The 26,758-nt window shown below is 42.2% G+C and overlaps 1 pseudogene; it reads left to right on the forward strand.

The window, feature by feature from the left end:
• LOC133018999 (roundabout homolog 1-like) overlaps nt 1-26,758 on the forward strand; it is an 87,639-nt pseudogene that overhangs the window by 40,780 nt on the left and 20,101 nt on the right.

Raw genomic sequence — 26,758 nt, forward strand, 5'->3', positions numbered from 1 at the left:
GCTGGTATTGGTATCAGAACATCTAGGGATTATTATTTTATTAGAAAGTAGGTCCAATAAAAAACATACAAGACAAAGTTGATGGATTATCCGGAGTAAAGGGACCTCTCACACCCTTTGTGTCTTTCTCAATGAACACCACAAACACAATTCCAATCACCTCCATTGGATAGGGTTGGCAGAAGAAATCTTGGAAAACCTGGGCAAATAAAACCAAAACTATGACTACACGCCATCACTAGGATGAGAACATGTGTCTGTAATTTGAGTCAATTTGCCCTAGTGCAAAACAGTGCTAAACAGGTGAGGGTGGTCGTTGGAAGACTTTACAGTTTAATCCTCCCGTAAGTGCAGGAGCAGACATACAACCACACTGTGTCCTCCCAGAGTTTGTGTGTTTGTGGAGCAACATCACAGCAAGATGACTCTACAGTACCAAATTGCTTCTAGGGAGGAGAAGTGAACGAAGCTTCACACTCCCATGAACACGCAGCAGGGGGATGCGCTGTACATTGTTTACAGTACACACAGTCTGCCATGTTTAATAGCCCCCCCCGCCCTCACTCCCATTTGCTTTCCGATCAGAAGGACAAGCTCACAAACACCGGGACTTCCAACAGCCCCATGTTAGTCAGTACGCTTCAATGGATGCTAATCACATGGGGCTACCTTCAGCAGAGACACCTACTGGGTCTAATCAGGGGTTTCAGTCCCAGTAAACCTAACCGTTCCTTTCCGTCTTAAATAACCGTAAAGACTACCGAGAAGGTTTTGTACGAAGGCACTCCCACTTTTCCCTTTTTATTCAAACCCCAGAGCAGCTGCATTTTTATATCAAGTAGAGCGGAAATAAACTGTGCATCCAACAACAAACCAATTAATTTGGACACATGCTGCCATACGTGATGGTTATTTAAATAAAAGACAAATTGAAGTCAACCATGTTTAGAAAGAAAAACCTTTGTATATACAATAGAACTCAGATGTCTTTAGTGTAGGATGTGGAGATGGTAATAACACAGGCAAGTGGAAATGACAGTCAACACTGACCTTGACTAGACCTCAATTTCATCCTCTAAATGCACTTTTTCTCCATGGAGCCTATAGAGACATGAAAGAAAGTCATTCTCCACATTCTGTGAAGGACGACTTTTCATTTTGAGCACACAATGTCAAGGAGTGTCCTCCCAGAAAAAAGGTTATTCCTATCCCTAACTGCCCTCGTTCTCATCTCTTCCTATGTGGATCCAGACAGTCTACTAAGAGGGAGACAGCTGGACGGATTACAGCGAGCTAATTATAAGCTATCTATCCATAATTGCTGCGGATTACGCTATTATTCATGCGGGGCTTAGCCAGACAAAATGCCTTAAACGCCATCACATTACGTAGCACATATTGCTGCTTGCTATTCACTATTTATACAGCTGAAACTGAATACCGCATTTAGCCTTGGAAAGAGTAGGGACTAACCAAACCCTATTACCCAATTACTGCTCCCTTCCTTTTTTTTTAGTCTGTAACACATCATTGATGACTCCATTAGCTTTGTGCACTGAGGGTATTGTTGGACAGAAATGAGGAAACGGCATGTTCCATTCAGGTAACAGATCAATCAGTGCAACTAATTTCGAGGAGGAGGGCGAGATTTGGCCTCTTGGCTGGCCTTAGGATGATGGACAGACAAGTTAGTGGAGGAAATCCGCTGAGCAAATAGCAGAGCTTCAACTGCCTCATCAAACTCTTGTGTCTTTTCCTCCACCCACTCACCTTCTCTATATATGTAATACTAATTGAATTGATTATGTGACTGTAAGGAAATTGTAAAATGTCATCTTGGAAATCTGCTTCCTCCTCTTCATTAATTCTCCCCAGTCAGGCGTTGAGAAATTGTCTAGGATGAAGTAGATCAATGGTCGACGGCACAAGACAAGTTGCAAAGAGCAGCTGAGGTCAGGTGTCAAAGCGCAGCCACATGTTCATGTAGCCCAACTGATTTTATTTCACAGCCACATGTGATGTTCTGCTCTTGATCCCTTGAGCCCATGAGCCCTGTACTCTAATTCCCTCATGGGAGTGTTCAATGTTACAGCTTGCTAAGCATTGAGGTACATATCAAAGAATATTATCCATCTCCAGTCTTAATATGGACTGAACAAACAAGATAAAAACATCTGCCACCTATTCTCACAACCAAAAACTCTTGATAGATGTACGAATGCCATATAGACTGTTTATAAAGATGGACAATGCATCTCCAACTTCTCCCTTTCAAGGACAGGGCCAAGGGCCACTGGTCTCATCTGATATCTGATTGGCCCCTAAGGTGTCCCTGAATTGTGTGTAGTCAAACTGTACTAAAAATGGTGCAGAGGCCCAGGAGGACAGGACACAGAGAACACAGGGGGAAACGCTGGAGACTTACACAAAGATGCAGAGGACAGAAGCTCAGGAGCCAAGGCAGAAAAAAGCACAGGAGAAAAAGCACAGGGGATCACAGTGAACATTTTGATGATGAACCAACAAGGACAAAGGGAGGCACAGAGGCTTATATACACACACATTGAAGGCAGGGGCAATTGAACACAGGTGTAACACATGAGGACTGGTGCAGACAATCACAGAAAGGAAGTGGAGACAGAAAAAAACACACAAGGAACAGAGACTACAAAATAAAACAGGAAAAAGAAACACAGAGTGTGATAACATGAAAACACTTCAGACATACACAACAGGGATTTACTAAATAAATAGAAAACACTTTTACAATTAGGCTGGAAAATTTTAACTAAAGTGTCAGACCGTGACACTCTCTGACTAAATTCTGGCCCTTTATGGCCCCTGATTTAGAGAATTCCGAGACCTGCCACTGCTCCCACTATATATCTGATATGCTTCCATCTTACAACAATGGCGTCTTTTCGAGTCAAAGTGGGCACGGTAGGGATCAGGTAATAACACAGTGGTGGCGAAGACCAGCTGTTACTTGCACTCAACAGATCACAGTCTCAGCTGGCAATGACATTTCACCCCATTTTATTGCATCAAATATAAAGACCAAACTTACTGTAAAAATGGGCCATTGATCAATGTCATACCTTAAATCACAAAAAAAAAAAAAAAAAACGTTGTGAAAAATGTATTTGACTCAATCTTGACTTATTAGTTTGCTCCGTGTCCCATCCAAAATTATGGAGGAGGTGGATCTTATGACCTATATTGTAGCCAACCACCAGGGGGCAATTAAAATGCTCTGGCTTAACTTTTTGGGAAGGGTCATGTCGGCCTTTTTTAAATACATATTTGCTAGGGTCATGTATCTTGTAATGTGTGTGTGTCCACATTCTTTAATATTCATAAGATCCATTAGGAGCAAATGAGCGTCAAAGTGAATATTCTATGACCATGGTGCGAGTGGTTGAACGTCCTTCAATCCATCTTCCTCTCTCTCTCTTGCCAGATTAACAGAATGATGTTTCTCAACCTCGCTGGTTTTTAAAAAAATAATCTGTTTAACAATATGTTCACTTTGCCTCCTCCTTCCTCCCTGCCCGTCAGAGCAGCTGTCTCTCCGTGCATGGGGTGCAGCAAGCCAACCTGAACGTTTTCTATGCACTGCTGCTAAAACCAATTAAATTTACGGCAAAGAAATCACCTGATTATAAAAAGCTGCTCGGGCCCCTCCCATCCCCTTCTCTCCCTTTGGGCTGCACAGTACACTTGAGCGTGCATCTGTGTATGCGCGCCACCGGAGGCAACGTTGAGCGCCGATCAGGTGGCAACGTGACATACTTTTGGCTCGTGCGTGTGCCTGTCTGTTTGCTTACCCATATGGACGCAGCACTAATTAAATCCAGCGGCTCAGCCATTCACACCACTGGCTGCTTGGCAGTGAGTAGAAAAATCTGTTGGTGTTCTGTCAGGTAATATGACAGACGCAGCAGGGAGAGTGGATGTGCGTGTGTGTTAATGTCTGTGAGAGACAAGGGGCTGTGATCAAGGCTGTAGAGTGAGTTTTTGTGTGCAAGATTGAGAAGGGGAGGGAAAGGGAGGGACCTGGCCTGCAGAGAAAGAAATATTAATTCTAGGATAATATTAGTCGATGGGGAAAGTCAAATTGGCTGCTGATGATGTAGACATCTGTGTGGGAGGTTAATAGCAGAGGAGATGTCATGTCAATCGAGGCCTCCTCACCCAGCCGACCCTGCTGGGGTCAGACTGGCGGGCGGCTCCAGAAGTGGGTGTCTCTCTCAGCAATTTCCAGGCCTTATCAAGACAAAACGATAGAGACGTGTTCCTCCCCTCGTGCCTGAACCCATCGTTCCCTGTTGCTTCCTTCCAGTCCCTCCCAGCGGAATCTTATTATTGGGTTCTGAATAAATAAGGTGACTCCTGCATCCTTTCCATTCTGCTTTTTTTCCAGAATTGTCTAGTAGCAAATGTTATTTTGGTACTTTTTGTATTTGCATGAGTGCCACCCCTTGTCTGCAGTGGTTTTTCGAATTGTCTCCTTGATGCGCTTTTGCCAGTAATTTCACAGCAAATGTGTTGAGGTTCCTTACCCATTCTATGTGACTGTATGCTTGATTGGTCATGGTGCTAGTGGGGGTTGCTAATGTGTTTGTTTGCTGGTGTTGTGGTAACAGGATAAAGATTTATAGGTGGGGGGGCAAGCCAGCGTGTGTTCTGTGTTCCACACAACAGATAGGTAAGCAAATGGAAATTGGATCCATTTGTCACTGCCCGCCTTTGCATGGAATGCCACGTCTACCTGTGGAGCGCCGAGGCCCAGTGGGGGGGGGGGGGGGGCGGTTTGTCCCCGTCAGTCTCTTATCGGCTCCTCTGTCACACTTGTCTTTGTGAGCCTGCTCCAGCCCCCTGCACACACGACTACCGGTTCAATCCTCCACCGAAGGAGAGAACAAGGCAAAGAGCTTTACCTCTGTTTGATTTCCTGCTCACACAGTTGGGATAAAATACTTATCACATGGTGAGTGGGTCTTACTTTAATTAAAAGCTACTTGAAGCTCATGAGGACGACTGCATCTGTAAAAAGCTAAATCAGACAGTGGAATCAAATTAGCGTTTGAACAGATAATTAAAGTCATATTGTAATTTAATAATTTGTGGTCTTTTATAAGTGCCCACTACTCAACATTGTGATTTCTCTTCTTTCTAATAAACCTCAGTCAGGTTACACAATAAAGTGCTTATTTTATGAAAATAATGGCCATTAAAAAAGAATTAGGAAGACAACCCACTCCTCTAAGGGGGTGTTATTATTGCAAAAATAATTAGCCCATTGTGATATTAGGGACAAGTTAACCAGGTTAAGACAATAATCTGAATGAGACACTGCCTTGTAAACTGCATTTTGTGATTAGCTTAACGTGAATAAGGCCATACTAGGAATAAGCTATAATCACATTAAGATATGTGGGGTATTCAGACAATAGTTGTATTATGTAGACATATATTATTTAAATATGTAAATATATATCGTAATCACATTATAGCGTTTCACAGCAGTTAAAAACTGCATGAAGACACATGCCCTGGGTTTAAGTACAAACAAGTATTGGGACATAATGTATATTTGTGTATTCATCAGACTATGCTCTGTAACATGTAAACAGAAATACGACTTGAATATATTCTGTCAGCAACCCAATTACAAATCATAATCGAAATTAGGTCAACAGTCAAATTAGTATCAACTGTGAATGTAGTCACTGACACAGTTTTGTAAAATCATGGGACTCATTAAAAGTAGTATGGAGCTCCAGGAAAACCTAATATGGTGAGGACTCTCTTTCCCCACGTTCCCTGTCAGTTTAATTCAAACAATGTGTCCCGAAATACTTAATAAATATATAACTAAATAAAAAAAGAAAGTGAAACTCCAGAGACGTGGATTTGAGTCCCACTTGTGGTGAGGTTTAGGCAACAAAAGCACTTTGGTTTAGGTTTAGCTGAAGAACGGCGGTTTCAGTTTAATGGTAAAATAAACATGTGCTTCAGGTTCATGTTGAATATTCCAAGCTTTAACCCAGACTGTTGTCATTCCCTAACTTCCCCTACCCAAGTGCTTGGAGTTATCTAAACTCACAGTAACCATAAGGCTCTGGCATATTGTATTTTAAGAACAAATATTGTAGTGAATCAAAAGAAAGATGCTATCGGTTAACATTTTCCAAATATATTCACTAATCAGAGTGAGGAACTTGCCAGATGCTAATTAGCAGCGTTTAAACATGTTATTTTAACATGGTCCAGCAATACATTTCAATTCAAGCTTATTTGTTGCTGATATTAGCAGCATATAAATGTAATCTCTAAGAGACAGGACTGTTTATTAAGCACATTTCCCCTATAATTTCCTCAGGGATAGAAGTTGTGGCGCAAAAAAAAAAAAAAAAATGGAGGGGAAAATATCTCCTCATGCACAGTAAGTGCTGCGTTTACCAGGAGTAGCACTGGTTTCATGGAACATGGAGGACGTGGCTAATTATCATGTACAGTGATAGCTTCCATGGCTGCACAGACAAAGAAAACTCAATCTTCAGCAAGATAAAACCTAATAAAATGTAAAAATATTGCACTCATGTGACAGAATGTGCACCTGTATAGTGTCATGTACAGAATTTTTTAAAATGTGAGGTACAGAGTAAGCAGAATCTTTTTTGAGTTATTTGACTAAATTGTTTAGCCAGCAGTTTTTCTATTCATTTTTCTCTCAAATTTTTTTTTTTTCATAAATAGAAGAGAAAGACGTCGAGGCAGAGACAGACTGGAAGCCACAGTGCAGTTGTGTGGTTTACTCTGGTATTCTGCTGACATGGGATCCATTAGCTGGGTTTGAGGGATGGGGGTGGAGGTGGAGTGTGCTCAACAGGACTGGGAGAGAGAAGAAAAAAGAAGGGGGAAGCGTGGGCCTTAAAAGTCAGTGAGGCAGAGCTATTGCGTCGCTGCAAGACTTTACAGCATTTTTGAGGCAAGAGAGAAGAAAAAGAGATGGGGAGGAGCAAAGCCTCGTGAGATGGTGAGATACTGAAGCTTGCAGGAAACAAAGGAGATACGAGTAAGCACAGATTGAAGTCGGAAGACGGGAAAACACAAGGGAGAATGAAAAGTGATGAGGGTGTGCAGCACCATACATGCAGGAGGAGACAGAGGGATGAAGAGCAGACTTGGTGGGGGGATGATTCTGCTTAGTCTGGAGTGGTGGAGAACCAAAGCAGCGTGGTGGAACCTTTATGAGAACAGCACAGTAGAGCTGTGTGTTCAGTGTCATTAAAGCTGATTTCAGAACCCTGGACATTTCTCTTTCTGTATGTGTGAATGCAAATGTCCAAGTCAATTGCTCTGGACATTTCCTGGAACTTTTCCCTGCCAGCACACTAGTAACATGCGTGTAAGCGAGTAAATGGGCCTGTCGATGGCGTTTTTAAGACAGACACAAAACTAAAAACTAGAGGGGCACTCAGACTCATCTCCGCTAATACCCAACAGAACCCTTGTGAAGGCCCATTTAAATTCACTAGATTCAGATTTTTATTTGGACCTGCGCCAAATTGCACACACTCATAAATATCAGACGCCTTTACTTGCCTGATTTTTTTCATCAAGATCCAACAGCTAATCTCTAAAAACACTCAGAGAGTGAGAAAAATAAATTTTGAATCCACCTCCTGATGTGGATCTGCAACAAACTTTTAAGGGTTCTTTCTTGACCCATACAACATCTTTCCCTTAAGTTTTGTAGTCATCTGTTGAGCAGTTATTGCTGACTAGACGAGACATACCACCCTTGGCGGAGGTAAAAACTATAATAGTGCAACTATCTCATGATGAAAAAGAGCTGACATACACCTAGAAGACACTTAGACAAGCCAACTCTCTTTCACATGTCTAAAAACAGCTTAGGACATATTCAAGTGTTCACACGCCTTAAACCCCAAATTGTCAGTGATGCACACTATTGGCTTCACTTCGTTCTGCTAATTCCCTCCCATCCAGTCAGGTGAGTCATATAATGTTGCAGGCGGGGCCGAGCCGGGACAGGTGAATGCGTTTCAGCAGGTCTTAGTCACTGCAACACCTCACGCTGATGATAAGGCGTCTGTGCACACACTTAGTGATCTTTCCTGTGGTGCCCAAATGATACCCTCCGTCTCTGTCATCACCGGAGCCTTTGCACGCCAACCCGGAGGGAGTGTCACTGTCAAAGGGATCGGGAAAGTGCCTGGAGGGCTGGCGTCGTCCGACAGCACATCACTCAGTCGTATTTGCGTGGAATCAAACATTGACGGACAAATGTTTTGTAGCCACAGGGCTGCGGCGGTGTTTGTGAGAGGGATTTGGAGGATGACACAGGAGGGGATGGAGAATGAGGATGACAAGGCCACTGTTTAATTAGGTTTATTTTCCAATCGGCTCCGCGTTATAACCGCGTCGACCGCTTTTGCTCACTTTTCCAGCAACGTTTTCACATGCAAATGCCCACTCTTTCCCATTTGTGCCCCTGACCACAACATCAAACGGAATGAGGTATCAGAGGCAAGACGAGGCCGATCCATCCAGTATCAATTTTTTTTTTCTCTCTCTCTCTCTCTCTCTCTCTCTCTCTCTCTCTCTCGTATAATCGTGTTTTTCTCTCTTCCTTTGCATATCAATTTTTAGCCCTCTGCAATTCCCCCCCCCTCCCATACATATCCATGGACTCTCCTCGTCAGAAAGACAAATTACCCAGTGGGCTGCTCTTTTAGCTGTGTGCTTTCTGTACAATAATCAATTGGAGGACGAGAGAAAAGAGAAGGCTGGAGAAACGTGAAATTATTCATCAGGGCTCCTCAGCAGCGGGTGGAGGTGTGGGGGATGGTGTGTGGGGGGGGGGCTACCTCGTCCTCCGTGAGATAATTAGGTAGAAGACCAAAAAGCAGACATAAGGGTAAGACTGCAGGCCAACGGTGAGAGGGAGGGAGAGCAAAAAAAAAAAGAGACAGAGATGGAGAGTGGTAGGTGCAGAGTTAAGGGGGGCGGGGGGCGAGCAGTTTGTTGTTATATTTGGAAATCTTGAGATGGTGTTTAGGTTTTGTCGTCCGAGCAACAGACAGATACACAGGAAAGGATGGAGCGTGGACAGCTGGGGCTGGTGACGAGTGAAGGGGAAGTGCAGAAAGGAGGAGGAGGAGGAGGAGGAGGAGGAAGAGCTTTGAGGGGAAGTTAGCTTCAGTTCAACTACTCGGGAGAAAAAGAGGGATAGTGCAACTGGAGGAAAAATGAGCCCAGCTCTCTCTTGTGGCGGCTGTTTATTCAGAGACCTCTTGTTTCCTACCAATTAAAGTGGCTGGAGACGGCTGCAGCAGAATCCTCCTGGTCCCCCCCCCCACTCCTCCTCTGCTCAATCTGTCTTCACTCCCTTCTTCTTCTGCAATGTTTGCTCCACGTGCAATTTGGATCATTTAAACATCTCACAATGGATAGTTGCACGTGTGTTTTTTACCTCCTGTCTTCATCCATGTAATATTTTTACATATACAGTTGATTTTTTTACATTATTGAATAAAGCTTGTACTACATCAATCCTTAATGTGTTTATCTTGTGATAATTGAGGGTATTACCTAAAACAGCGGGCATTTACTCTGCTCTTATCTACACCCTCCCCTCTGCTGCCATGACCCAATTTCCCCAGAGGGATCATTAAAGTTTCATCTTTCACCCCTCGTTCATTTCTCTCCTTCGCTCACTCCTCCCCGGTGCAGCTCGGTCCAAACCAAACAAGCTTGTCGCTCTACGCCATTTCTCTTCCCGTTCCCACTCTAAATCACCCGTCTTTTAGCCTCTCCATGACTTGAACGGATTAGAAGTGCCAAAGACTACTGTTTCCAGGCTGTTTTGTCCACCTCCAAATTGTGCAAATGTTGCATTTGTGGAATAATGGATCTGTTATTGATATAATCCTAAGAAAACCTTGAAGTTAATGATGATAAGCAGCTGCGTTTACTGAATGTTTGCACAAAGCTAAGGTTTTCTTTTTTGGTGTTCACTTAGAGAATAATAAATGAAGAAGAATGAAACCTGGCCATTTCGTATTACCTGCACAGAGGAACAATAATGTCCTGCTTTACCTGCGTGCACATATTATTATCAGTATCAAACACCTGATGTGCTGCACTAAACGGCTCAAAATCATCCATCATTCAATGTATTCTACCTTCATGCTTCATCTCCCCACATAACCATCAGTTGTGAGGAAATAATGTACATTATATGGCGTCAAACGCGGCCTCTACACGTACCTCGGAGTCATGTGATCCCACCATCTGGACCTGCGCTGTCAGCATCTTTCCCCGGCACGATAATGTCATTTCCCCCCGTTGAATATAAAATAATTGTTGTGTTGCCGTCTCAGTGCCGGATGCACGGCTGTCAGTCAGAATATTATACAGTTCTCTGCAATACGATGCCGCAGTCTCGAATGTTCCTGTGCAAACAGACCGTGATTCTGTCTGGTATCCTTGTCTGATTTATGTCGTGCCCTTTTTTTTTTGTCAGTCATACCGGAGAGTGTTAACATACCTGCTCATAGCCTCCTTCTCTCCTGGGCCCCGGGTTGTCTCTCAGATTGATGACACGGGAAGGACTAGGGCACCTCGGGGTACATTAGGATGCGGGAACATAGCGGTAACTGTGACTGTGTGTGGGTGTGATTTCCCTGCACGTGTGTGTAACTTTGCCTATTTTGGCACATGCTTCGTCGTAAAGCAAAAAAAAAATAAAAAAAGGAAACACCACATTGCAGTGACTGTTGACTCGTCTGGTTCGTTGTTGCATCTGCTGTAGCTCTTTGTTTCTTTGTGTCTGCACCTCTACTCCTACCCGCGCTTGGATTTCTTTGTCTATCTCACTTTGTTGCAATACATAGCCCTCTCCGCCGCCAACTCCTCTTCATCCTCCTCCTCCTCCTCCTCCTCCACTCCATCGCCTCTCTGTTTGACCTGGGAGCACTTATCCTGTGGAGCGTCTCTCTTGGGTTTTCCTTTTTTTTTCATTATCATTATGTCTATCTCTCCCTGCTTTGTCTTCTTACGCAAACAAAAGGCCAGGTAGGAATTAAGGTAGATGCTCACTTAAACAAAGAGAAGCCCTCTAAGCATTGCATGCCCTGTCTGCAGTGTGTAATTGCACATGCCCTTAAGTTGGACCCTCTTTGCTTTTTGTGTACAGTTTAGGGAAGGTGCTTATTTACAGCTCGGCCCTTGCCAAGGGAGATTTCTCCAAACAGGGTTGCTATGGTCATGCAGCTCAAACAAAGGTTTCTATGCAGAAGCCTACTGGAAAGCCTACTGGAATAGTTTTGTCTCAAGGTCTGACTGCTGTCTGCTCTCCCGTTCTTTTGTTTTGAAACACAAAGCCGGCGAAGTCTTTCTTACTAATCTCTCTCCTTCAGCGGGATTCATCGGCCTTATTAGTGGAAAGAATCTAGACGTGTGTTTTTGTCTGTGCAAGAAAAAAAAAACATAGATAATTGACACTCTCTCACACATACACTCACACACACTTATATGCACTTCCCTCTGCTCGCCATATTTTATCTACTCGTTAATGTTCCCAATTACTCTGTCAAACACAGCCAACGTTTTTTGCTGCGTGGCACGCTTATTGAAATGGTAATGCAACCATCTCAAAGTGAAACTCTTTTTCATTCACTGGCTTCTAAGTGGATTTATTCATGGCAATTTACAGGATTAAACTAATGAGAGGGTTAAAGGGTGGTGTGTGTCTAAGTGTGTGTGTGTGTGTGTGTGTGTGTGTGTGTGTCTGTGCGTGTGTGGCTTGTCTCTGCTTTCATGCAAGGAACTCTTGCCCTGGAGAGAAAGGCCCACATTTCTACTGCCTCCAGCACTCTCCATTATTTAGAAGTAGAGGGTTTGATTTGGTTCTGTACTGTTTCTCAATCTCTCTCTCTCTTCACCTCCTGCAAGCCAAAGGATTCAGGTGTCGGCTGTGGCTGTCACAATAAACTGTGCAAACAGCTTGTTGTTTTTTTGTGAGGTTTTATCTGATTTGAGTAGCAATCCAGTTTTTATCTTGATTGTCTCCACTGAGTCAGTAAATTGGTGCACACCTGAAACAGGCCCTGAGTGTAATAAAGCAGGGATGGTGCACCGTGGGACCAGACCGTATACGCCACCTCCTTGCAGGAGGGCAGGTCCCAGTGGGGAGCTGTTGTTAGCACAGATCACAGTATGTGGGTCAGTGTATTGCCTGTGCTCTACCACGACTTCACGCTGCTGCTGCTGTCATCACATCGTCATGCAGCTCTCTGTGTCACCTTACCTGAAGCTAATTAGTGTCATCCGCCCAGCACCATCGTTTGTTAACTTCCCCGCCTCCTGATATGATTCACACCCGAAGGAATTTTGTTTGGAATAATTGAAGGGCAGCTCCTGTGTATGTATGTAATTAAATCACAATCACACTTTATAATGTAGCTCATGGTAGGAGGTTTAAAAGGCTAGATGTCTTTTTGCTGTTGTGAAAGAGGGAATCTCAACATGGACGGCTTAAGGAAACTTTTCATTTTTCAAGCATCTTTCCTTTACTAATTTTTCCTCTATTTCCATCACCTTGTCTCTGACTATCACCACTCCCATGAGAAACGTGCCCATTCAGCTGCAGAGAATTCTGATTTACGTATACAGCACCTTTAAATTAAAAGAGTTACAGCTTTCCCTGTTTACCTGAAGGGGTTTTATGAGTTCACAACAAAGGGTTAAATGGTCTCTGAAGTGCAGGGTACTTACAAAATAACTGGTGGCAGGAGCAGACACCACCCACACACATAAACATTTTATTTGGACTTCAAACAGATTCGGTCATACGATGTTTGCATCATCACAGCATTGAACTAGTCCTCGCAAATATAAGACTGTGTACAAAGCACAAAGGATAGCAGCTTGTAAACTGTATTTTGCAAACACATCACATAAAACCTTCCACATTGTGCCCTGAGGAAGGAGACACTCTAGATTAAATGGACCAAGCTTCTATCTTGAGTCTGTTTTATTTGCTATTCATTTGTTTTTGCTTACAGAAGCTTTACTTGAAATAGAATAGCTTTAGTGAAAGTTATTAGTAAATGTACTTGAGGTGACGAGGATGTGGAATGGTTTTAATGAGAGTGGGTTCTCAGTGGATATTTGTGGAAATAATATAACACAAATAATATCTAAAACTGGTATTATTATTATTTTTCTTTATTTTTGGTATTGCAAAAAATGATTTCATTTAAAGATCCTCAAATTACATTTACCGTGTAGCCGGCCATTGTTGCATGTATGTGAGGTTAGCAAGTAAAGTTGAGCTACAGCTACCAGATTATAGCCTAGTTATAGCTCCAACTTGGTTATATAAACGCAGTACTTGCAGAAACACACACTTTAATTACAAGTAGGGTTGCACCTGAACCCAGGGGGCAGAAAATACATATGATGTTATGGTAGCTCGTAATATAAACTGTATGTTAAGGATTATGCACATAAACATATTGGGCTGATTAAAATAATTAAATATTAATACTGAATCAAATATTTAAGTGATAACGTTAATATTAAAGTCCTCTTCGGTTATGTTCAATTGGGAAAAAAGACAATAGTACAAGATGGTGAATATCCCTTGTTTGAAGGTCCTCTGAACTATATTGATGGTAAATCACCAGGATCACCAGCAGATACTAGCAATTCATCATCATTGGCATTCATTTGCTTTTATACTTTCTCAAAATTTAAGAACACATCATCAGTAGTGGACCCTATGAGCATATAATGTGATCACCTGAGAAAGGTCCCGCCGGGGTTGATGGAGCACTGTGTTGCTTCCCATAGCCAATCATATTGGGTTTGTAAGGTTTTGGAGATTATGATTTGTCGTTTTCCATTTTCCAGAAATTTGATTCAGTATCAAGAAATTAATCTAAGTGCCATCTAATCTGACCTCCATAGATAAGCAGATCAGTGTTGTGACACCCGGGCTGACCAGAAGTTGCCAGGCAACAACACTGTTAATTGAACATCATACACCGCACTTTCGATAGCATCACACCAATACGGGCTTTCGCTATTTGTCTGGCTTAGAAATCCCAGTTTGTAAGTTATGTGCATTATTTGGTCTTAATGACAAATCTTCAAGGGCAGAGCGGTCTTGCCTGATGTCAACATAAGCAACATAAGCAAAAGTTATATGTGGGAATGTTTTCAATGAAAACACTATGTATCCCATAAAAAGAGTGCGTGTGTGCGTTTGCTTGCGTCAGTGCATGTGTATGTGTTTGTGCTTATAACAACTCGTACAGCCTGTATTTCCTCTACCTCTCACAAGTGTCTTGAATTGATAAAGTCCTCTGCAGCTCATAAAAACGTCCACAGCTCAGGTTCTTAAATCATAAAAGCAAGGTTGGAAGTAATGTGTGTACAGTGTTTCTCATTAATGATTTCAGATGTGACAGTAGTTTTGTTTTACACTGCACCGGCATGTTGTGGAATAGAGAAGGTATTACAAACTCCTTCCTCATTGCCTGCTCTCTGAACTTGTACCACCAGGGTTAAATCAAGTTAGTGCCTCGATCCTGATAGGTGATCCAGGGCTATTTTCTCTTTTATTCAATTTTTTTGCAACTCAGACTGTGGAGCAAATAAATGCTGCTGTTAAAAATACAATTTTCTCTGCTTTGTTTTGACTTATCGTCATCGAGAAAATTGGGGAAATCAACACCTCAGCAACCAACAACAGGAACCAAGAGTCAATGTTTTGCACTTTAGTCTGACTGACAATTTGAATAACCCTATCAGAGCTGTTCAGCCTCTATTTCACCCGGCTCCTCTGCCGCGTCGCTAATTCTCCTAATCTGCTTCATGTCCGTCTGTCTTTTCCTATCTGCCCTCTCCTTATTCTCAGCTATGCTTTTCCTCTTTCTCGTCCCCCTGTCTTCCGTCTTACGGAGGGATGGGATGAGTGGAGGAGATTAAAACGGAGGTTACACAATCCTTTTAGCTGGTTTTAATGTTTGCCCCTCACGAGTGATATGTTCAGCACGTACATCAACAGGATTAGGGTGTCAGAACATCCGAGAGCTGATGAACCGGTGCCTCCATCCTTGCACGCACACTCACACACCATCATGGTAGAAATAAAGCCCCTGTCAGAACGCAGCACCTTTTAAAAAGGCTGTTTATGTTTACGGCACATCATTTCTGATGTCAATTTGTTTTTAATAGAACAATAGACTATAAGAGCAGCATAAAAGATTCAGTAAAGAGGCCAATATCGCAGCAGAAAACACAACTGTGGGTTGAGACCTTAAGAGGGCCCCCACTGCTACAGCAATGCCAAAACTGTTGTCAATTTTTTAATATTCACAAACCTACTGTAAATCCACCATTTTATAACTATGTTATTTGTGCCGTCGGCCAGACTAACATTGTTGATTTGTTGCTGAAGTTAGCTCATAGCCCTGTGCAGAGGAAGGTGGACCATGTGAGATAGCTGTGGCCTTTGGGTGGACGCAGATCGATGATTTTAGTTTCCACCCCCTATTAATCAAAATGTGATTGGTCCATTCACCTGCCACTTTCTGTGCAAACACACACTCCTTCAGGCAATCCTGCTGTAACCGACAAGTAAGCCAACTGCCCTTTAATGCACCTTTAAGGCACCTAGACAGCAACAAAAAAGACAAATCTGATTGCATGACCTCACTTCCATGGTTTTGGGACGGTATTAAATGTCAGTACATTGGAGAGACTAAATATAACATTTAATGAAGGCCTAAAGGGTTCCCCACTGGTAGCAAAAGTGGCTGGGGTAAACTAAAATACTGTGTCACCTCTGCCAAGGAGCTGATCTTTTCACCGCTGTCTGTTGGGTTGTATGTTTGTAATGCAAGACTACGTAAAAAAATACAGGAAAGACAATGAAACTTGGTGAAAAGATGCGGTGTGGGTCAGGGGAAACCCTATACTATTTAGGTTGAAACAGGATCAGGGGCAGGATCCAGGATTTTTTGTATCACTTTCTTTAACATTGAGAGATTGGGGACTGCTGGGCCTTGGTTGAGGTATGCACTCTACTAAGGGTCATTATAGTTAAAATTTAGGATGATGGGATGCCAGGAAGAAGAGGGGATGTCTTCCTGCACATTAATGGGTCCTTACACTCTACAAATACTGTGCATATAGCTTCTTAAATTATATTTGATATATGCCGATTATTACATACTACAGTATTTGTTTTGTAAGCATGTGTTGAGTTACCTCTGATAGGCTAAGAATATAAAATAGGATAATTACAAGCTAAATGTCTGATAAAAGTCCAGCAGGTCAACATAGGGCTAACATTGTTAGCATGTCTTCCAAGAGGTGTACCCAACACAGATATCTACAGGGGATGGTCTTGTTGATTCTAAGAAAAGAGAGCAAACACGTTTACAAGTTAAAATTTAGCCCAACAAATAATGTAACCGAGAGCTTTATCCCATTAAGTCAACTACTATGCTGAGTTAATTGGCTCGACAAACATAAGAGATCCGTATGGTCCTGCATGCAAAAAAAAATCTGTTTACTCTGTGACTTTTTTTTGTTAGTAATGATTTCTTTGCAGAAAATGAAAGTCAAATAGGGTGGCTTGGGGAAGACTAACAGGGTGTTTTTGTTTCTTTTATAAGCACTGTGTGTGTGTGTGTTTGTGTCTTGTTGGTTGCTAGTGTAATCTGAAAATCTCATGTGGCATAGTTATGATACCATAATGTATGTATCCTAATGTGTATGTGTGGGACCTGCATTTTTTTATTGGATTTGCTTGGTTGCAGTTCATATTATGTTATTGGCTTTGGTATGAGCTTGTAAAGAGGCACAGAACCCATGGACCTCCTGTGTTAGGGTATTTGTGTGTGTTTGTGTCTGTGTGTCTTTCTTCGATCTATCGGACCAACTACTACACACAAGCTGCACATATTGGTTTTTCTGTGGAGCAGCTGTTAATCCTGCAGCTTTCTGTCTCTCCAGACTTCAGCTCTGTAAGAGAAGAGCACGGAGAGGAGAAGAGGAGGGGGAGGAGTGAGGAAGAGGGAGGGAGACGGGTAGATGCAGAGAGGTAGGGGGTAACGGAGAGGTCAGGAAAAATAGATTGTGAGAAAGTCAAGGATTTCTGTTCTGCTGGGGATGAATGATAAAGCTGCATTTTCACGGTTAGCTTTGGGTATTTATTACATTCATGTATTTTCAGGCTGGTGCTCTGGGATATTTTAGTCAAAAAAAGTCTGGGTTGAATTTGAGCTGAAATTCATGTTTTTAAGCACTGGGAAACATCAAGACTTCTGCGAGGCGTAATAGATGCCAATACTACTTTTACGACTTACCCTTGGAATAATTTGTTTAAGTGCGGTCTAGGCCCAAAGTACATCGGTACAGAGAAGGAGACATAATTCCTGCTTCTGCCTCTCTTTTCATTCTAGTGTTTACATTTTACAGACACAGTCTGGTGAAATACCTACAATATGTTAGGAATAAAAGTATGAGCACGGCAATCTTCCATTTTTAGCCTTTTCTTTTCATTTAATTTGTGTTTTTCGTCAGCATTTCATTAAATATAATTGTTTTGTCCCTCCACTCACTTTTGAACTATCTAGAGGAGGCCAGTGAGTAGCAAGATGATAATTGAATGATTGACTGGTTAAATCATTCAAATATTATAATTATTGTATGAGGTTTCAATGTTTTGACAATATTATGGTTTATATGTTTAAACAAAAGTGAAGATATGTTGTCTGGTCACAATGTGCTGAAACAAAAACAGATGCCCAACATTGTTCTATTTGGTTTATAAAGGTAAAGCGAAATCCAGGACTCTTGTGTTTTGGCTTTTAATCATAGTCCTTTATCATTTCAAGCCTATATGATAAGATGTGATTGGCTTTTTTGCTATTCCTAGGTATTCCTAAGTATTGACAGCACCATGGGGTTGCTGGGCAACCAGCTGAGATTCCACAAAATCAAGAATAGTCCAGAACGTAATCCATCCTTAAAACCACAACCTTGCACAGATTAAACTAGAACGGCAGTCAGCAGAGCACATACCTCTGCCAAGGCCCAACAGTCCCTTAAATTCAGATTGATTTTTTTTTATCAAGGTCCATGAATAATTCCATGGGAAAACTGTGAAAATGTTGAAAAACACCATATCTCACAAAGAAATTCCTCAATTCTTGATCAGCATCCCCACCAAAATTAATTTGGTTCTTTCCTGACCCAAACCGCATCTTAACATCAAGTTTCGTGGAAATATGTTCAGTTATTTTGTATCTAATCTTGCTTACAAAACAACAAATATACAGACACACCTACCAACAAACAGAAATTGGTGAATTGATAACCTCTTGGAGGTAAAAACTAAATATTGTGTGTTATTCATTGAACTTGAGAGGTTAATTAAATGGATTTTCTGTATTTGTGGACACAGTCTCTGCGTTTCCAGTCTTTATGCTACTGTGAGCTGAGCTAAGCTAAGCTCCAGTACATCTGGAGCTTCAGATGTACCATGTGCAGACATGAACAAAGAATCCCATCTAACTCATGGCAAGACAAAAGCCTATTTACCAAAATGATAAACTATTAATTTACAATTAATACCAACATACACCAAAATAAAAAAAGTGTGATAAATTATGATTGCCTATATTTTGGCAATAGAGTTCTATCGGAGTCTAATGAAACAACAGGTTGATGTCTTCCTCCATTTAATTTCCCCACAAAATAAATCTGTATTTATCCCACATTTGACAGCTAAATACATTCATCAAGCTCAAACGCTGCTGACTATAAAACTGTGATCCCATTGTTTATATCTAATTGATATTCTCAACAGTGATCTACATGTCATGTCAAGATTCTGAAGAATGTTAGAATCTATGAAAATATAAAACAATTCAAACAATGATGTGGACTTTAAAACGTCTACTCTATTCTTACCATCTGTCAACGGACTCCAAACAGGCTTTTGGAATTATAACCCCATTATAATGTGAGTTAAAGCAGAAGGACCTAGAGTACAGTCTGCTTTTGGCAAATCTTAGCTACTACAACTGATTCTAAACTAATACAAATCAGTGCCTTACAGTATTCATGTTTACTTTGGGTCATGCAAACGATTCTTGCACCGAAATATCTCTACAGCTGGAGCTGCACTAGGTAAAAAGCACCTTGGAAACCAATGAAAGCAACAAGGGAGGTTACGTTTAGACTGCGGTGACAAAAGCTGCCTCTGCTTGGGATGATGTGGTGTGATAAGGCTACTGTGCGTGCCCTGCTCCACTCGAACTATCTGTGGGGTGAGACAGTCTTCCTTTTTGGCCCGGTCGGACTCTGCAGAGAGGATTATTGGAGCTCGACTACAGTAGGCCTTTCAAGCTATGCGCTCAGGCTCCACGGGACTAACAACAAGTCAGACACTGTCAGATCCAGGTTAGGGAGGCCAAGGGCTGATGCTTTGAAGTGGGCTTTGAGATTCTCATCTGGAGGGATCAGATGGAGGGAGGGGGGGGGGGTGAAAAAAGACAGCGAAAGGTGCAAAGCTCCAGCTAAACAGGCAAGCTGGGTTGGCTTCAGGAGCTGCAGAGGTGGGGTTTTTGACTGTTATGAATGGCTTGGAGTCAATGGAATCCTGGGAAATTCACGCATCCAAACTCCCGAAATAAACAAGTACGGTTTCGGAATGACAACACAATGGCGTGCGAAGCCTTAAAATACAGATGCAAGACTGTAAGAAAAAATAAAAAAGGGGGACAAGAGGAACTCAGAAAGAATTAGCTGAAGTTTTTGAAGTCGAGAGGGAGATGCAGGAGAAATATTAATGACCCTGCAATCAAAGCCTTCGTAGAAAAAAAATCTCTTTTTTTTGGAAAGTGACGAAAATTTGTGGTGATTGTCCTCTGCATTATTATTCAAACCTAAAATCAGGGAAGTCATTTTGGATGTCCTCATGTTCCTAATCACTATAAAAATGTATGCGTCCACCTTTTTTTTTCTTCTTTTTCATTCCTCCCTGGCTATGGAGCCTGGTTTTTACAAAGGCCATTAACTTAAGGGATTTAGTGCCAGACAGAGATGTTAGCAACATCAATCCTAGGAAGTAGATTGTCAGGATGTGTTTACAGATAAGCAAAAATTATATGAATTGCGCAGGAGATGACCGCTAATGCAAAGAAAAGCAGGAGGAACTGGAGAGGATGAAAACTATCTTCGCATACTTTAGGTTTTTCAGAAGCACTGTATTTCCTTTTGTGTTCGCTTCTATGGTTTCCACTAGGGCATGCATAATTTCCCATTATACTGTAACAGGCCGATACATTTCCCCCTCTCAGAATATAAAACAGGCAGTTTTACAAACACATGTTCCGGATTATTTGTGTGCTTACCCAGCATATTCGTATAACATGCGAAAAAAAAACAGCCCGACTTGGCCTCGTTCAAACACATAAACATGCGCGCTTATGAGAAAATTCTTCGCTAACCTTCATACGCCTCCTCTGGTTTTTAACCCTTATGTCTTCCCGCTTTAATTCTTATACTAACTAAGGCTATTACCAAAAATAAATATTTCGCAAAGAGGGGCATGAGGAAGTAGTCCAGGCATTCAAATGGAGACATTTGGACCTCACAAGATAGTAATAACAGATGTGTAATCTGAATGCTCTCGGTATTGTAAGATAGTATCAGCCAATCAATCAACACACACGCACACACAGCAAAGGCAGTCGAGATGGTCTCACTTTCTTCCTGTCTGATGTAACCCCAACCATGTTTTTGTGTCCCTCGAGGAATGCCTTTTATCATGTGACATGGTGGTGTTGGCGGCGGCGGGGAGGAGGTGGTGGTGGTGGTGGTGGGAGGGGGTTAGCGTCAGACAGCTGTTTCCCATCAGCGCTCACTCAACTGCAGTCAGCCAGTCGCAGCCCGGCTCAGGAGGATCAGGGGGCGGGGGGGGGGGCAGACTGAGCGTAGCGGAGCTCAAAGATTTGCGGGGGCCAAAATACCTCCAATTAGAAGGTCATCCCAATTTGTTTCCCCCCCCACATCCACCGCGCCCCATCATGCATCTCGGGCGTCGCATTCTCGCCGTGCATCCTCAGGCTTCGGGGTTGTGTACAGCTCCGCGTCCAGAGGTGAATGGGTTGCTGCCATCTGGGAGTGATTATGACTTTTCCTCATTGTTTCCTGTCTTTTCACCCCAACACAGCTCAGCTCGACTGAGTTCTGCCGTTCCGCTGTAGCCCCTGTGTTGCCTCAGCTCCCTCAGCTTGCTCAGGTTGTAAAGCCCCCATTGTAATGCAAGACTGGGAACACTTAACAACAGCCACTCATGCACAGGGCGTCTACATTAGCACATGTTCACCTCATCAGCAGCAGGATTCTGCGCAGTTATACCGAACAAAAAGGTTGTTTTCATTTATGATGTACGCCTTCCTGTCTTACTTTACAATGTTAGCTATGTCTATCCTCTGCAGATTATTATACATCTTGATTAATACAATTATTTATTTGATTAAAAAATCAATATTTGTATTGTCATTCTAGAAGTGCTTTTCCTCACTTGGAAGTTGAGACTGTACAGTAAAGACCTTTTATATGCAGATACTGTAGAGACAGGACTCCCAGTGAGTACTGGAAATCACTGCTCAGCTTCTGGCTGCAAACTCTTTTTTTTTCGGTCCGCATGCTACTCATCGTGGAAAGATGACAAATTGCTGCGGTAGCTTTATGCTGCCTGCTTGGGGAGCCATCTGGACCTCACCTTTCTGCAGTGCTCTGTCGCAGTGTATCTTCTGGCCTGGCCGTCCACCATCAGGACAAGCAGCCTCCTCTGCAGCCAGTCTCTTGTCCTAGCAAGGAAGTAAGATGCTGGGAGATTTCATTTTGTTACTCACAGTAATATATTTGTATGATTAAGTTAAGGTATTAAGGTAGACTGATAGATGCAGATATATTGAATATTGATAATTCATGAAAATAAGGGTGGTGTTTGTGCACTGCTCCTAATTGAGTGATGGACAAAGTTTAAAAACAACTATTCATTATGACATTTAAGCAAAACCAGCCAAAGACAAAGCTGGACAATGTGTTTCCACATCTTGTTGTTGTACAAAAATTAAGTTAAAATATCACAGTGTCGCCATCTTCTGCTGGTGATGTAATTTGGAACCAGTCTGGGCAGTACCGCTGGTGGAGTGAACCCGTGGATTTGAGGTCCTGCCAATACACAAGCTCAATCAATGCTTAAAATAATAGTTGAACAAACATTAGCAGGAGAAAAACATTTTTTTACGTGTTCTTTGACCTTTTAGTTTGGTCCATATTCCACCTGCTTACATGAAGGAGGCTGGGTTTATGACCTATACTGCAGGCAGCCACCAGGGGGCGATCAAAGTTATTATTTGGCTTCCCTTTTAATGTAATTTTGTCCATCTTTAAATCAATTCTATGAGGCGAAATCTTACGGTTGTATGTTGAGCATCAAGTCAACAATATCCTGGTGGTTTAAGTCTTGATAACATTGTGTCTTAGTGAATAATCTCAATGTACAGATTTTGAATCTGAATATGCAGAAAACACCTAAAAGGTATTGCTGTTGATGTTGTTTCAGTTTTGTGAAGTTTGTGGTAAAATAATCTAGTCAGACTGTAAATGGTGTAGGCCGAAAAAAGGACAGTTTTAACCTGGATAACCACTGTCTACACCAGAAGCCCCAAAGTATTGGTTGTTTCCCCAAGAGGCTAATTCCTTGTCAAGCAATAGCCAATAGGCTCCGAGATTGCTTGATGACTGACAATAAAAGTGACTGTTGCCTTGTTGTCCTTTCAAAAGTGGTGAGAAGTGAGAACATTGTTATGATAGCAACTAGAAAATGATAGTCAATAAAATAAAAGATTAAATAATAAATCCCTAAAAAACTGCATATATGTCACCACTTCTCGACTCCGAGTTTTAAAATCCACACGCGTGAAAGCTGTGAACACCACATCAGTCAGTCCCAGACATGAGCTCCTCTGTTGACACAATAAATACACACTTGAAGGCACCAATGTGAGCAAATATTATGCTTTGCCATCGTCAAATCATGGTCAAACATCATTAAACTCCCCTCTGTTCTGCTCTTCTGTGTGTTTTCCAGTTTTACGTGACGACTTCCGACAGAACCCTGTGGATGTTATGGCTGCGGTGGGGGAGCCCGCAGTGCTGGAGTGCCAACCGCCCCGTGGGCACCCTGAACCCACCATCTCCTGGAGGAAGGATGGGGCCAATTTAGACGACAGAGACGAACGCATCACAGTAGGAGATTTTAGTTTTCAGTAATTATATGGCTGCAACTAATTAAAATTCGACTTTCATAATCACTGCATCTATTCTAATTGCTTTTTCCAGTTAATTGTTCAGTTAAAATGATAAAAATTAGGAACAAAGGTGCATCAAGCTCCCAGAGCTCAAGGTGACATATTCAAAATGCTTGCTATGTCTAATATAAGCGAGTAAAATTGCGTTTAAGATGAAATCTAAAATGCCAGGCTTCAGCTTCAAATAGCTTGCTGAATAAGTGTCTGTCCATTCATTTTTTGGGTAATAAATGGATTGTTTCAGCTCTTATTATGACCTTGAATGTCTAATTCACCCACAACGTTTTTGTCACCCTCATGTTGGACAAAATGCTGACTATAGCAATTAATACATCCTCATACAAAACATGCAGGGTGCTCACATAAACAGAAGTTGCTTGGTGTAAATCTGTGGTATTAAGTTGCCCTTTAATAACTCTGAAGAACCAATTACCTCTCCCTTCTGTCATTTTGAAGTGTGGAAGATAAAGTGTGTTAGGTCGGGATCAATTTACGGCCACAAGAACACTACTTCATCTTTATATGTGTCCATACTGGAGTGGACACGGCCATAAAATACTACATCAGTAAAATAAATTATGCATATGATGCTTTTTTAAATAAGTTGTGGTGAAAATCATGTCACCGAACAAGCTATAAAATGATTTGATGTGTAAGTACGAGCGTGCCTCTCATTGCTTTAACTGAAACATACAACCAGGTTGGAGCTACTTTTTTTTCTCCATGTGTGTGTATTTATATGAATGTGTTTGCGTGTTCCTGCGGGGACACACCGAGGAGATTCAAAGCTCCCGTTAGTGCGGAGTGACAGGTAAAGTCTCTCTGGGGGTCTGTGATGGACAGAGCAGCTATGTGTGATTCAAGGAGAGGCACGGATCAGAGCCGTGGGGAGGCTCCTCTGAGGGAAACACAAAGGCTGCTCCCGGCTTTGTACTTTCTGCATGCCTGTCTTTGTCCTCCCTAATCATCTTTTCTATATGGAAATATGTCTTTGCCGTGAGAGTTCACTCAAAGACATCACTTACACTGTACAAAGACCAAATGAGTCCACAGCAAGTGATTCTTGATGGTCCCTCGTGGTGTGGACCGTCGTTTATTAATACTGATATGGACATAAAGTTGTGAGTTAATACCTCACGACAATTTTTAGAAGGTTCTCGTATGTATAAGTGGGATTTACAGAATGTAATTAAAATGTCCAGCCATTTTATGCAGAGAAATACATTTAAATCACACTCCAAGCAGCTCGTGTGTGCCCTAAGGAAAAATACATGTATAAGGCAGTAGCAAAAAGAGAAAGAAAAGATTGAAAACAGAGCAGAGATGGAAGTTGAGGTTTCAGTGTCCGAGATGGAGGAGAGACAAACCACACTTGGATTTCTTAGCAACGGAATTGCTGCTAAAAATGACGATGGGTCAGTAAATGGAAATAAAAAAAGTTCTAAGTCTGCTCTTTAATCAGCTGCTAAAAGTTGCTGGTGCAGCAGTATTTACAGAAAACAGTTGCAGAACAGTAAGTATAACATTAGTCAAAGACATTGGTTAGGGCAAGATGGTCTTTGCAGTCCTGGAGGATTACTTATGCAGGCATGCTGACACAATTACACGCCACAAATATTTGATATTGGTTCATCTGGGGACAAATATTACAAATACCCGGCAGGCTGAGTGTCCTTGGATGCTCAGTGAATCTGATGCTCAGATCTTTTTGTGGATAACCTCACTTCATGATATTAAAAAACAGCATGGAAAAGATTATGAACCAATAATAGATCTACCCACTGACAATCAAGTACTTAGACAAAGAAAACTGCATGTCTGTGTTAGTAACTTTGTTTCAATTTAGTGCAATTATCTTTTCTTTTATGTGTAGATAAGCTGATGAATTGTTTTCGGGCGACACGGTGGTGGCACTGGTTTGCACAGTTGCAACAGGAGTTTGGATTTTCTCTCCATGTCTTTGTTGGTTTTCTCAGGTTATTCTGGCTTCATCCCAGACTCCAAACACATGCAGATAGATGCTAAGGGTTAACTGGAGACTCTAAGTTGTCCATAGGTGTGAATGTGTGTCTGAATGGTGGTTTCTCGCTGCATTAGGCTGGCAACCTGTCCAGGGTGTACTGCCTCTCTCGTCCAATATCAGAAAAAAACTACTAATTCAGTATTAACAAAATTGAGTGTGTGCGGGTGTTTCTCCTTCTTCCTATAAATATCTGTAAGATACATTTACTATCTGTACCAGTTATTACAAAACATGCAATCATATGCGCTGGGTTTCCATCATCAACGTCAGGCGTCATCTATGGCTCATCAGTGACAGTATAGACACTCCTGTTACTGTACCGAAATACATTTTAGCATCAGCTCCAACGGGAATCCAAACCTAATCCACCGGTTCCACTGAAGACTTGCTGAGTCGGCAATACCAGCTCACCAAACCACCCCCTCGCACACACACACACACACACACACACACACACACACACACACACACACACACACACACACACACACACACACACACACACACACATAGTTTCCTTGTGATTACTGGCGGGTTGCACTGTGTATGAGCAGTGCATGCTGCACAACCACAAGCTGCACCACAGTTCGTTAAATCTTCCTCCTAAAAACCGCGTAATTTGCAGCAGCTCTTGGACGTCAGCCGTAGTTAGGCGACTGCTAGTTGTTATTTATCTGGTGGACGGTGTGTGAGCTGCTTGTGGTGGAAGGTTAGCCCGGAGCAGGATGACTAATAAATGAAAGGCTGTTGGGGTTTCATCCTTGCAGCAGCAATTTAATGATGTATTCCATCGGCGAGCCGGCGAGTGGAGAGTGCCCACTGAGCAAGGTGCAGTCTAGCACGACACAGAATCCCCCGCATGCTTTATGGACACGGCGCTGCAGGCAGCCCTGACCCCTGACCTCTTTTAAAGAAATAACAGAGCCGGGCCACCGCCAGCTGTCTAGAGACACACACCGCTACCTTAAATCATAATAAGGAGGCTGAAAGTTTAATTGAAGTTGATGCCCTGGAGTTTTATAGATGTTTGCTTGTGAGGGATTTCTTTGCGTTTGTTTTGAGGTCTTCGGATCGCTCGATTTTGCTGCTTTATTTTCCTGCACGCTCGCTGTTGCCAGGGCATCACCTCTAACACGGGGTGTCTGCGCCCTATCAATACAGCAGCTCACATCCAAAAGCATCGAGAAGACAGCTATGATAGTGTGTGGGGGCGTGTGGTGGATAGGATATGAAAAGGCTGAAAGCAGCGTGGAGAGCATGCAGTATATCTTTCACCTCTTTGTTGTGTGTG

The sequence above is a fragment of the Limanda limanda genome, chromosome 14 (genome assembly GCF_963576545.1).
Source record: "Limanda limanda chromosome 14, fLimLim1.1, whole genome shotgun sequence".
NCBI lineage: Eukaryota > Metazoa > Chordata > Actinopteri > Pleuronectiformes > Pleuronectidae > Limanda > Limanda limanda.